The sequence below is a fragment of the Canis lupus genome, chromosome 38 (assembly GCF_048164855.1).
Source record: "Canis lupus baileyi chromosome 38, mCanLup2.hap1, whole genome shotgun sequence".
In the NCBI taxonomy this organism is placed as follows: domain Eukaryota; kingdom Metazoa; phylum Chordata; class Mammalia; order Carnivora; family Canidae; genus Canis; species Canis lupus.
The window spans coordinates 11,862,331-11,875,627 of NC_132875.1; the positions used below are offsets into that span (position 1 = coordinate 11,862,331).

Below are 13,297 nucleotides of genomic sequence, written 5' to 3' on the forward strand. Positions count from 1 at the left end.
TTCTCTAGCTCGGTTTCTCCAAAGACAAAGTGAGGAGGAAGAGTGGATGCTGTGCTTTGTAAGGAGTAAATAGAGGGTGTGAAGGACAGACTTTCAGCCAGCCCCACCTGATTTTAGCTGCGTGCCTTACCCCTGCCTTACACCAACACCTGAGACCCAGTGCCCTTGATTCCTGAGCTTTTAGGGTGAAGAGTCCTGCATCTTGTTGTCCCACTTTGCTGTGTTTACAGTTCACTTCCTGCACGTCTCTTGACGAGATATTGCTCTACACTCTATGTTTCGACTTTGTGTATCGTGGTTCAGGTTTGGTATGTCTCCTATTTGCATCAAAAATGGAGAATATGAAAAAAATCGGGACTATGTTTCTGTTCCTCCTTGGTGTTTTATTGATACTTTCTGAGATGAAAGTGACAGAAGAGTCTTTATGTTTTTATGATCAAAATTTCAGAAGTCAACATTTAAAATCACCACTGTTTTCTTATATACATGTGTTCATGTTTTTTAAATATGTGTTTAAATTTAATGTATTACATAGTCTGAGTCTGATTATTTTAGTGAAAAGCAGAATGTAATTGAGGAACAGAACTGTCAAGTTTATTTTTCCAAGGAGTGTGTTGGTTTATGGTTTAGTTTTTAGGGCGTATTACCTTATGCCTTTGGGGTAGTCTTCACATTTTTTGAGAAGTAAGCAGTCTTTGTCAAGTGATGGAAGAATCAAAGCTTGTTTTATTGAATGGTGGTTAACTGAACCTGAAGCCCTTTCTTGTACTACTCTCATTTGTTTTTTTTTTTCTCTTTTAATATTTTAGTAATTTTTTTAATGGCAAAAAAAAAAAAAAAAAAGATTCCACTCTTGCCTCCTTGAGCTGCATTGATGTGTCAGCTAGTTAAGGGTGGAGGAAAGAAAGCCAGCTTTTCCTGAGTCTTTTCTTTCCTGGTAGAAGGAGAAGGCTGGAGATTACCCAGATTTGTGATCCCTAAAGATACAGCTCATGTAATCCAGGGAAATTATTTCCCAGTGAAATGTTGTCCTTTTCATTCATGCAATTTGAACTTTCTTTTGGTAAAACTTCAAGTGTGCTGAGCAAACCTTTGCTTTCTACTTTTCTACTCAGTGAACCCTTTCTACTATGCTCTGGAGTAATAATCCCAATAAGTCTCTCCCAGAGGAGATTATTGTCTAGGAAAAGGGGCTTAGTCAGTGGGGGAAAGAAAAATGTTGCCCTGTTAGTAAATGTCAGCTCAAACAAACACATCTCCTAAGAGATTTCCAAATGGATGCATCTTCATTTCTCAACATCATAATGGGATTATTTTACCCCTTCCTGTAACCTGTGTTTTCCCAGTAGGAATGTATTAGAATATGGGGGTGGGTGGACCTGGAGAGATGCTTCTACCATGAAGTATCTATCAGAATAGACCCTTACTCTGTGGAATACAGTTGCCACCTACAGAAGTGGGGAAGGTGTTTGGTCCCTGATTCTCCCTAAGCTGCCAAGTTAACAAGGGGATACTCACCGTTAGGAATATTCTCCCTAGATCTTATTGAGTATTACTCTACTGTCCCCTAAAACCCAAGACCTACAGCAGTTTATTTCTCTTAACTTACGTCAGCCTTTAATCTTTCCCATCATGCTGTCATGGCTTAGCTGGTGAGGCCAAGTTTTAGTTTGTAATCATGAATGCTTATAAGGCAGGAGGCCAAGGCTTCCTAAATTGCTCACTGAGCCTCATTGTAAATTTATATTGAACTCTTAATGGTGGGAGCATTAAAAAAATTGGAGCTTTTGAAAGGTGATCTCATTTCAGATTTTTTTTCTCTTCTATATTCTCTGGTTTAAACCACATTATTAAAAAAAAAAATTCCTTCGTTAAGCAGAAGTCTGGATGTGTAATTGTCATTGAATTTACTTTAATGATAAAAACAGGAAGGAGATGATCATCATTCAGAAAACAGTTATTGGATCTGCTATGTCCTTAGGCACTCTGCTGAACCTCAAGATGAATAAGATATGGCTCCTATTCTCAAGTCAGTTAAAGACTAGAAGAAAAATAAAACCAAACCAAAAACTCTGTAGCACCTATTAGTAGGTATTCTGCTGCGTAACAAATGACCTGAAAACCTACTGGCTGAAAATAGCAAATTATCTGTTCTTTTCCCCAGTTTCTGAAAATGAGGAGTGTGGGGGCAGATTAGTTGGCTAGTCCTGGCCCAGGATCTCTCAAGAGCGTGCACTCAAGGTGTTGGCCAAGAGGGACGTCACCTGAAGGCTTGATGGGGCTAGAGGATCTGCCTCCATGTTCAGTCACATGGTTGCTGGCTGGAGGGTCTTGGTTTCTTACCACATGGGCCTCTCCCTGTGGCTGTTTGCAACATGGCAGCTGACTTTCCCCAAAGCTTGTGATCAGAGAGAGAAGAAAAAGGACAAAACAGAAGCTGCAGTGTTTGTTGATAACTCAGTCTCTGCAGTGACATTCAGCACTCCTACTGTATTCTGTTGGCCACACGGACCGACCCTGGTACAATATGGGAGAAGCCTATGCATGGGTATGAATATAAGAGGGGGGTGCTCACTGGGGGACAGCTTGGAGGCTTGCCACCACAGTCTTCCATCCAAATACTGACCTGCTCAGTTTCCAAGATTAGCAATGAAGAAGCATGATCAAAAAGATCTAGTGATGTCAGCCAGCACCCTGGGAAGAAAAGGGCAGTAAAATTTAGAGATGGGGTGGCAGACATGGAGGATAGATATGGGCCAGCCAAAGGGACAGCGACCTCCAGTATCAGCCTAGAAAATCTGCTGTATAGAAATTCTGAGTGTCAGACATGATCCTGATTTTGCAAAGAAAGAGATTGAAGATTACTGATCATATTCCTATCAGCAGCAGATGAAGAGTGATTCTCTTTCACTAAGCGATCATGGCGCTTTATGAAAATTGAAATGGGAGCAGCATTTAAAAGGGTATAGACTGTATTTGAATGAGTCCGCGCTATGGCTCTTACGGTGTGGAATCAAAATTAACCACAGCTAAGCAGGTTTTTCTTTGTGTACCACTCTATTTATCAAAATGATGCAGTGTTTGTTGTAAGAATATCTAAGAAAAAATTTTGTCAGTGAAATAACAAAATTATTTCTTATTTGGACTGAAGCATCATGTTCTACTGCTTAGTGCTCTTCTTAATGATAGAATTATTTTACACAAAGAAGTTTACTAAATAGCATTTATTCAATCTGAGAAAATACAGCAAAGTCCTCTATGCATTTTTCTTGTTGCTCTATCACAACTTTACTTCAAATATGTTAAGAGATACCTAAGCAGGTCCAATTTTTACCTCCCCTTGCTTCTGTATGTTTGTTTTTGAGGCATGATTGAGGGCTATATATATCTAAGGCAGCTTCTTTTCCCCTGGCCTTCCCCTGCTTTAACCTGGCAAAAACCTTGGGAATATATAGAGAGTAATAGCTAGAGGGAGAAGAAGAAATTACATCGGTATTACTTTCTAGTACTATACTTATGTTCAGACTCACTTCCGATCCTTGCTTAATTTAGGACTAGATCTAGGGAAATGGCCAGATATAGGACATAATATGAAATGAGATATTTAGCAAATCATGCATGGATGTCACAGACATAATAAATAACTCTGGCAACACATACTACTTGTCCTTGTGCATGTGCCTCGGTGGGTCCTTTTGGTCTAATATTATTAAAATAATTCCATTTTAAATTTGATATTTAGATATATATGCTGCTGGTAAGGTGCACCGTTTATAGCAATGCCAGGAAAACTTGAGTTTTGAGCTTTAAATTTTTCATGTGTTTCTTATACTCGGAACAGAAAGAAAATCTAGTTGACAGCAATGGCACTAACTGTGATTTTTTTTTAAGATTTTATTTATTTATTCATGAGACACACACACACACACACACACACACACACACAGAGGCAGAGACACAGGCAGAGAGAGAAGCAGACTCCATGCAGGGAGCCCGATGTGGGACTCGATCCCAGGACTCCAGGATCAGGCCCTGGGCTGAAGGCAGGTGCCAAACTGCTGAGCCACTCAGGGATCCCCCAATTTGTTTTTTTTTTTTTGATTGGGGAAAAAAAAAAAAAGCAAGGGCTGGGTTCTTGGTCATGCGTTTTAGCAAGGTGTGTAATAGAGTACCTAGGCCTAAATTTCCTCCTCTGTAAAGCTATGTAGAACACCTAGCTGATTTATCAGGGTTCTTCTAACTCTAAAGTTTTATCAAAGACTTCTTTGTCTGACTATCTTTTGAATATGTGTAATTTTTATGTACCAATAGTATCCTAAAACTGATTTGCTTGTAAAATAAGTACAAGTTTACAAATCATCCATAACAAAAAGTTTCTTTATAAAAAGTGAATTTCTAGATTGCTCTTTTTTAAATTGTTTTTTTAAAGATTTTTATTTATTTATTTATTCATAGAGACACACACACACACACAGAGGCAGAGACACAGGCAGAGGGAGAAGCAGGCTCCATGCAGGGAGCCTGACGTGGGACTCGATCCTGGGCCTCCAGGATCACACCCCAGGCTGCAGGCGGCGCTAAACCGCTGCACCACAGGGGCTGCCCTGCTCTTATAAATACATCTTAGAATGTCTTTCTCTGGATCTATGGCTCCAGTGTATTGATCACAAGGGCACATGTCTGAGAAATTAAAGTGATGGTTTTATAAGTTACCTTTTCAAAGATCAAATTATTCGCCGTTACGCTGTTCTCTGTAATACTAAGTTAACCATTTATGCTGCTTCCTCTTTAAGAATGCTTTCAGCTGCAAGTAGCTGAAATGCCAATCAATGTTGGTTTAAAAATAAACATTGAATTATTCCATACTATGGGAAGCTTAGAGATAGGGACTTCCAGGTTTGTTCAACGGCTCTGCAGCATTGAGATTCTGAACTGGTGTCTCTGATTCTCTTGGCCTTTCCATTAAGATCACAGTTGTCTCAAGCAAATAACTGTCCTAAGCCACCCATGGGTAAGGAGGACAAAATTACTCCCACTACTTCTAAAGACTAATCAGAGTTCATTATCCTAGTGTTCATCTCTCTTACCTTCTATAATCTGGCCCCCAAATTTATTTTCCAGCCTAATTTCCCCATTATCCTTCTATTAGATCCCTCTGTTTCAAAGTGTCTTCTACTATCCTTTGAAAGATGCACTATTTTTAATTTTACACCATTGCTTTGTTTTTTTAAGATTTTATTTAATTATTTATTCATGAGAGAGAGAGAGAGAGAGGCAGAGACACAGGCAGAGGGAGAAGCAGGCACCACGCAGGGAGCCTGATGTGGGACTCGATCCCGGGTCTTCAGGATCAGGCCCTGGACTGAAGGTAGTGCTAAACCACTGAGCCACCCAGGCTGCCCCTACACCATGCTTTTTTTCCATCCTTGTATATCTTCTGTGCAAGTTAAAATCCTATCAAAACGTTACTAAGATTCATCTCAAGATCTTCTCTTTTATCTTTTCTAATCACTCCATCTTCTCTGGAAGGAATGGTTCTTTCCTTTGAGTCCTTATATCGGTTTATATTTTATTTTTGTCAAACAGCATTTTATAGGGTGACTTACATCCATATTCCACTTGATAAAATAAGGCAAATATGATCTTGTTCACTTTACACGTGGAGAACAGGCTCAAAAGAGTTTGAGTGACTTTCCAAAGTATCTATAACCAAATGTTGGAGTCAGGACCTCAGTGAGTCTGGAGTAATGTATTTCTGTAATGGACATTCTCCAAAATAGCGTGGAACAAAGAATAGAAATGTTTATTCCTCTCTCCTGTGAAAGACTACAGTGAAGGCTCTAGGTTGACAGGTGGCTCTGCCCCTCAGAAGTGTTGAGGAGCTCAGGCAATACACAGTCTCCAAGGTTTTAGTGGCCTTGGTTGTTCTGGCCAAGGAAAGGGGAAAAGAGAAAAATCCAGGTGCAGATATTTTCTCACAAGTGAGGTAGAAACTGCACTTTTGCTCAGAATTCATTGGCAAGAGCTTAGTCATGTGGTCTACCAGGTGCTAGACTGGGAATTGCATGCTGGCTTTGGGTCCAGGAACCAGGGAAGAGCACAAGCCTTGTCTGTCACAGACCAGGAATGCAGATCTCAGACTTCCAAATCTGGCTCAAGTTTGTGTTATTTATTATTGCATAATAAATATTATTATTATGGGAAAGCCGCAATGGAGGGAATTCTGGTGGAGGACACCATGCTTGCAGTGCATGAATCTCTCCGTGAATTGCCACAATTAAAGCCTGCAGAGGAGGGGATCCCCTTAGTCCTCCTGGGCCACTCACATCCCATTTTTAAAAGTCTGAACAGCAGTTTTCTTTTATAGACACAAAGAAATAGCACACCAGACATTGTGCACTTCCCCAGTGGCTGACCTTTCGGGAGTAGCAGATCTGACATGTTCTGTTCCATTCCATTGATTGTACCGTTCCTAAACTCCCACCACTATGATCTAGGCGTGCTATGTGCTATCACTGCTTCAAGCATGCAGCAAAACATGCAAAATGTTATGATTTGTTGCCATGCTGACAGTGTCAACTTAACTACGGCTGACAAACAGTTTTTAAATAGAACATGTCAGTTCATTACAGTATTTTCCATCTGTGTTTTTTTTTTCCTTTCCCACACTTAACACTGAACATTTGAATGCCACCCCAAAGGTTTAGTTTACACTTCCAGTCGGTTACATTAATGACTTGTTAAAACCATATTTTGGAAATGAGCAAAACAATAAACAGTGTTTAAAAAAAAGGAGACCCTCCTCTGGCTGGAGAAGGCATTTTTGAGTTGTTTGGTTTGTACTGCTTCGCATTCTTTGCTTTCTCCAGCTCTGATTCGGTATTGCCACCGAAACTAGCTTTTCCCCCTCTGACTCTGAGCAAAATTCCAATGAAGTTCAGGTGGCCTGCTGCATGAGATAGGGGCCTGCACCACTGTACCCTACCACGGTGACATCTAGAATATTGGCCACCGTAATGACTCACCTCGCCAGCTCTTGACATTTTGCTGATAGTGCAAAGTGCATTCTTCTTTCTACACCTACCCTCTCAACACCCACCTGCTCAGTTATGCCCCTTCCCCTTCCTCTTGCTACTTACTGAACAGAGAGTCTGACATTGCCCATTAGTAACTTTTAATGTCAAAACCACTTTTAAGTGCCTTAATTGTGTTTTAAATGATGTCTTGGGTCTGTGCACTTATAATGAAAATATAGGGTGACAATGTAAGTCTTAAAAGTCTCTTCCTGTGATGGTTCAATTTTGCTAGCTTTTGTGTCATTACAGATTTTTAAATTCTAAAGAAATTTGATTTCTTTTTTTAAAAAAAGTATTGTTAATACTCTCCTTGTCATTCCGGGCGCTGAAGGTATTCCTTGCTGGTTTTCGTAGTTTAGGCTTTGGCTGCAAATGTTTGGACATCAGCTCAGAACATCGTCTCCGAGGGAACACTTTGCAAGTGTTATCTCCTTGTTCACAGGAACCCAGGGTGGACCTAGTGGAGAATTGTTTAGTGATAGAAACTGAAATAGCAATAAAAAGAAGGATGGCCAAATTATGTAAAATCAGAGTGCATGAATAATTCAGCGCTCGCTTGAGTGCGATTTTTATTTTTATTGTTAAATAATACTAGCATTTCCATGAACGAATAACACACAGACTAACCAACTGGTAAGCTTTTTGTTGGGAGTTGGGGATGACAGGGAGGATGAAGGAAGAAAGCCAAGTAGTTGGCTTTTAGAAATGGAGCGTGCTCAGTAACACATTGATAGAATCATCTGTTTTATAATTTCTTCGCTATATTGAAGATAAGGAAATTAAAACACAGAGAAATTCATTAGTACATCTTTGTTTACAGGTTGTCTGGAATAACAGTATTGTTTTACGGACTTTCTTTTCTACTGAACCTCAGAATTTGAATCTAGTGCCTTATTACAGTTTTTTAACATAAACTCTAAGTAAGCTAAGTGTTTGTGTGTTCCTGTGTTGGTAGAAATGAAGTATGTATGAGTCTCTTTTGTTATGATTCCTAAGGTACAACTTAAATATGGAGCTCCTGTGGATAGAAGGAAGGCCTCTGCAAGGAGCTTATTTTAATCTCAAGCCAAAGTTATTCTTAGCTAAAAAGAGAAAAATCTTGACTACAAGGAACTATAGTATCATGGATATTTTAAACGGGTTATGGGAAGGAATGGAAAGTGAGCAAAGGTGTTAAATCATTGGGAAAACAGTAAACATTTGGAGAGAGAGAGAAACATAAATTATGAAATTATGTAAATTATGAAAAAGGAGCTGTCGGAGGAGTATGATGGGATGACAGGAACTTTTAGCTAGTGTATTAGATAAAGGAGTACTGCCTTTCAGGCCCTGCTTAATCTAACAAAATTGTAATTAGCTCAGGAAGAACCACATTAACTAAGAGATCAAGAAACAAAAGCAAAAGGCTTGGTACAAACCAAGTAAATGGTACCCGGGATTATGGCAGAAATGTTCAGTATTCCAGAAGAATGCAATATAATATGATTTGGAGTTTTAAAAACAAATATATTTTTATTCTCATTCTTTGAGAGAAGATGCAAGAGATTTTATAAAGCCGTAGTGGGAAATGTTTTGGACTGACTGTGGTCTAGAAAACATTGGGAGAGTCAGGGCAAAAGTCAGGCAGGCGTCCCATGGGAACATAGTTTTGGGAGGTCCCAAATGCACTTTTATCCCCCTAGATGTCACCACAGTATTGTCCAGACAGTGGCAAGGGACATAGGAGGATTTGAATCCCATTAGGAATTTGTGAGAAATTGAGGAGGGGGGATACATTAGAGTGCTGGGGTGGCTCAGTCAATTAAGTGTCTGCCTTCGGCTCACATCATGATCTCAGAGTCCTGGGATTGGTCTTGGGATGCATCCTTGGATGAGTCCCGCATCAGGCTCTCTGCTCTGCTGGGGGTCGGCTTCTCCCTCTCTATCTCCCTCCCCCCCGCCCCCCCCAGGCTTGTACTCTCTCTCTGTCTCTCATTCACTCTCTTTCTCAAATAAATAGATAGATAGATAGATAGATAAATAAATAAAATTTAAAAAGAAGGAATAGATTAACTTTGGTTGGGAAACTATGAATGCATAAGCAACTAGTCTTGTAGGAGTAGATGCATTTATAGATGTATAACAAAAACTAAAAGAAGACCAGGAAATAGGATTTCCTAGGAGGCAAAATAAATTATTTTAAATTTTTATTAAAGATTAATGATGAAAATGTTGGGCCTGTAAAAGATAAATCTGAAGGAGCTAGATGTTGTAAGGCAGATTGTGCTATGGTTAAGTACATTAATATTAGTACATGTGCAGCTAATAAAATAACATAACTTTTATGAACATTTCTGCCCCTCCACACACACATACAGAATAGTTACAATTAGCCCCATTCCTCAGACCCACTGTGCAGAGGGTATCTCCTAGTAAATGTATTGTTCTAAGAGAATAGAGATTGGAGCCATTCGTAATGTGATTGATACACATAATCAGGCACCCAAGGAAATAAAGTCTAAGTCCTCAATCAAAAGATATATCAGAATCACCTGAAAAGCATTTTCTTTTTAAGAAAAAAGATTTTATTTATTTATTCATGAGAGATACAAAGAGAGAAAGGGTCAGAGACACAGGCAGAGGGAGAAGCAGGCTCCGTGCAGGGAGCTCGACCTGGGACTCGATCCTGGATCACAGCCTGGGCTGAAGGATCACACCTGGGCTGGATCACACCCTGGGCTGGATCACACCCTGGGCTGAAGGCAGACGCCAAACCGCTGAGCCACCCAGGGATCCCAGAAAAGCATTTTCAAACTACCCAAGCCCATCCCCCAACTCCCGGACACCCCAGGTCCCCACCCCCACCATGAAATTCTAATCTATCCTCTAAAGAAAAATGCAAGATTGGAGTTATTTCATTCCTTCTCATTCTGTCTTTCTGATATCTACATAAGAGAATATTTATAATGAACATGGGACATCTGAGTAGAATTTTTTTTTTTTTTAAAGGAGGAAGAGAAACAAAGAAGGAGAAAATATTTCTCCAAATTTCTCATTGGTTCAGAAGATTGAATACCTGTTAAAATTGGCAAGGGTATTTTTTATTTTCAACCACACACATTCTGTCACCTTCTCTGGCATGCCTGTTTTATTTATTTGTGAGGTAGAAAATGATTACTGTAAAGCTGTATTTGTCTGGGATCTCATGCTTTGATAAAGGGAATGAAATGAAGATCTCACACTCACTCTGGGCTTTCATTAATGATGATCATTAGCCCTGTTCTGAACTATTGACAAAATGTTATAGAATCTTGAGAGGAGAACTTGTATTCTTTTAAATAAAGAACTAGTTAATTAGAACTCTTTCTAATGAAAATGACCTAATTCTGCTGCTAAGTGCTAACTTAAAAAAAAAAGAGTGAGGGGGGGAGAGAATGCTAAAAGATAGTTTGCAAAAATGCGTATTGATTCACATAAATCAATAAGTTAGAACCTCATTGAGGCTTGAACTGCTCTGGAGTTTCTAAAATGTCCTCTATCTTCCTGTGCAATAGCAGAAAATGTTTGCCTGCATTTTGATAACCAACCTGAAAATTAGGTATTAATATATACAGGGAAAGACAGAGACAGAGAGAAAATACTTAACACCCCAAGAGGGAAGCAATCGTGTCATTACTCACAAGTGGCACTGCTATGAGTGACTTAGTCATTCTATAACAAGTGCAAATCTGTCTCTCAGACCAAAAAAAAAAGAAAAGAAAGAAAAAGAAAAAGAAAAAAGTGAAGGGTATATTTAAAAGGCATCTACCAGCCCCATTATATTTAAGTGCTCTTGTGTTTTGCTTGAAAACTGAGGTCTTTGTAGTCAGTTTGTACCTGTTTACTCACACAAGACTTGCAAATAACAGAAATGTGAAATCAATTTCTTTTTTTTTTAAGCTGCAAGAAATGGTGTCTCATAATTATTTTGAAAGTGGAGGCCTAGCTGTTTAAAGCTTATTAAGGTTTATTTTCTAAAAATTTCCTCTTTGTCAGCCGAGGTGACAGCAAGGCCAGGTGACCCCAAATGAGACTTATCGACCTCTAGACTTTTCAATCAGAGGCTTGTCACCTTGAAATCACCAGCATTTGCACACGGAATGTCTGTATACTACTGTGCAGGACATAAATATGAATCTGGCCAATCTGGCTCTTACTTTGCACATTAACGATTCCCAGGAATTGTCTGGAAATGAGCTAGAGGGTTAGGCTTGCCACTCTCCTATGCGATTTCTGTCTTAACCTGGTTATATTCCTGGCTTTACGAGGCAACCAAACAAGAAGACAGAGTGGCGAGGGGGGATACGTGCAAAGGTGATCTTTCCTGCATTAGGGCACCAGGGGTGGTATGTATGTTGGCTGACTATACTTTTTGTTTGCTTTGATTGATTCACTAAAATATAAAAGCTCTTTTGAACTGTGACATTATATTTGGTTTAGCATCTGGAAAGCAGAAGATATTAAATAAATGTTGGCTGACTTTGTTGATGGACCTCTTCTGCATATTTTCTCATGGTAAAATCCATTCTTAGATATGGAGAAGTAAGAAAAATTTGAAGGCTATTTCAAGGAGCTTGCAAAAAAAAATAGTAGGTGTTTTCTACTGTTTTCACTACAGTTCTGAAAACAGAGAGAGAGAGAGACTAAAAAAATTCACCTTGATTTCTCTCTGGTCTTCCTCTCCAGCAAAGATTGAGGGAAGAGATTGTTTGGATGCTACTCAGGGATGCATTCCCACTGCTGAGCAGTGTCTGTCACATAGTAGGTACTCAGTAAATATTTGCTGAAAGAATGAGTGTGTTATGCAAATAGCAGAGAAGTGAAAATAGTAACGTACTGTCCTCATCTATGCAATTATTACTCACAAACCAGGTGTATTTCTTATTTGCTTTCGATGAGCTAGAGATATTGTTTATTATTTTTAATTTGGTTAAAAAAATCACATAGTTAGGTGTTTTAGGGGCATAACAAAATTATTTGTTTTGATATTTACTAGTTGAATTTAATGCTGAAGTAGAAAGATAGGGCACCCACATATCTTGTTGACAGATCAGTGAGGTGCAGTAGAGGGACGATACTTAGTTTTGTATCTTGAACATATAAAGTTTTTGTTTTGCTGCATACACACTACTCTCGTGTGTGAGAACCACGGTCCAGAAAGGACATAAAAAGTATATGAAAAAGAACGTGGGTGTAGGAACTGAGTTCCTGTATTCTTCTTGTCACTGTCTAGCTGTGGGACTTTGGAATTTCTCTGAGGACCTCTGTAAGCCTTATTCCCACTGTGTGGTTTGCTATATGATGCAGATAATATATATTAGAGGAGATTTCGAATCAGTGGCACAGAGCCTCCAGCTTTCCCTCTTACTCTTGTGCTTTGGGTTTTTTTGGGGGGGTTGGTAAAATGAAGGTAAATAGTAATGGACTCGTAGAATTTCTGTGTCAATTAAAGAGATAATTTATGCATGGCGCCTGTCTCAGTGTTAAGCAAATTTCAGCAATTACTAGCTCTTGTTCTCTATCTAAATATATATGATTCCATGAGAAATTGTCCTAACCTATCAATAACTCAACTTAAAAAATGTACAGGCATTCTCAGGGTCCATCCTGATAACTTCTGTCAGGTAAAGAGAAAAATTGGTGGGTTTTCTATTTCAAGTCTTATACACAGAGCATTTTCAATTTTGAAAATGTCAGCGCTTTGACAGTACTCCTTTAAAAGCAGCTTTGTTGTTTTTAAATTACATTTGTTAAGCTTGAAATCCATAATGTGAATGATAGGCCCTGGTGGTATTTATGTAAAAATTAAAACTGTCAAGTTGTATTAAGGTTTAATCACAGGCTACGGTGCATGAGTCACAATTTCTTTGCACTTGCCCTCTTGATGCACTTTTTTTTTTCCTGTAGATCTGAGCTATGGAAACATCATGTGCCTTTTTTTTAAAGACTCATATTCTTAGAAAATTAGTCCATGAGTTTATATAGAAGATGACGAAGCAGAAGAAACTAACATGATTCTGTGCATACAGTCACTTTACATGCGATGTGTCGTTTGACCCTTAATATTAACCAACAATGCATTATTATGCCCTTTGTGCAGGAGAAGATACTGAGCCTCAGAGAGAGAAACCAATTGGCTGAGGTCCTTTCCAAAATACTGTACCTTAACCTTTTATTATGTTCTTCCAACTTCTGCTTGGATT

General features: G+C 39.0%; 1 protein-coding gene across 41 annotated transcripts in view; it reads left to right on the forward strand.

Moving 5' to 3' along the window:
• Positions 1–13,297, forward strand: part of ESRRG (estrogen related receptor gamma) — a 618,160-nt gene that overhangs the window by 326,963 nt on the left and 277,900 nt on the right. Inside the window, exon 1 of one of the 41 annotated variants that reach the window (XM_072814677.1) lies at positions 11,262–11,408. The exons of the other annotated variants lie outside the window; for them this stretch is intronic. The gene's annotated coding sequence lies outside the window, so the exon portion shown is untranslated. Of the gene's footprint in view, positions 1–11,261; positions 11,409–13,297 lie in introns of those variants that run through there. 41 annotated transcript variants of the gene reach the window in all.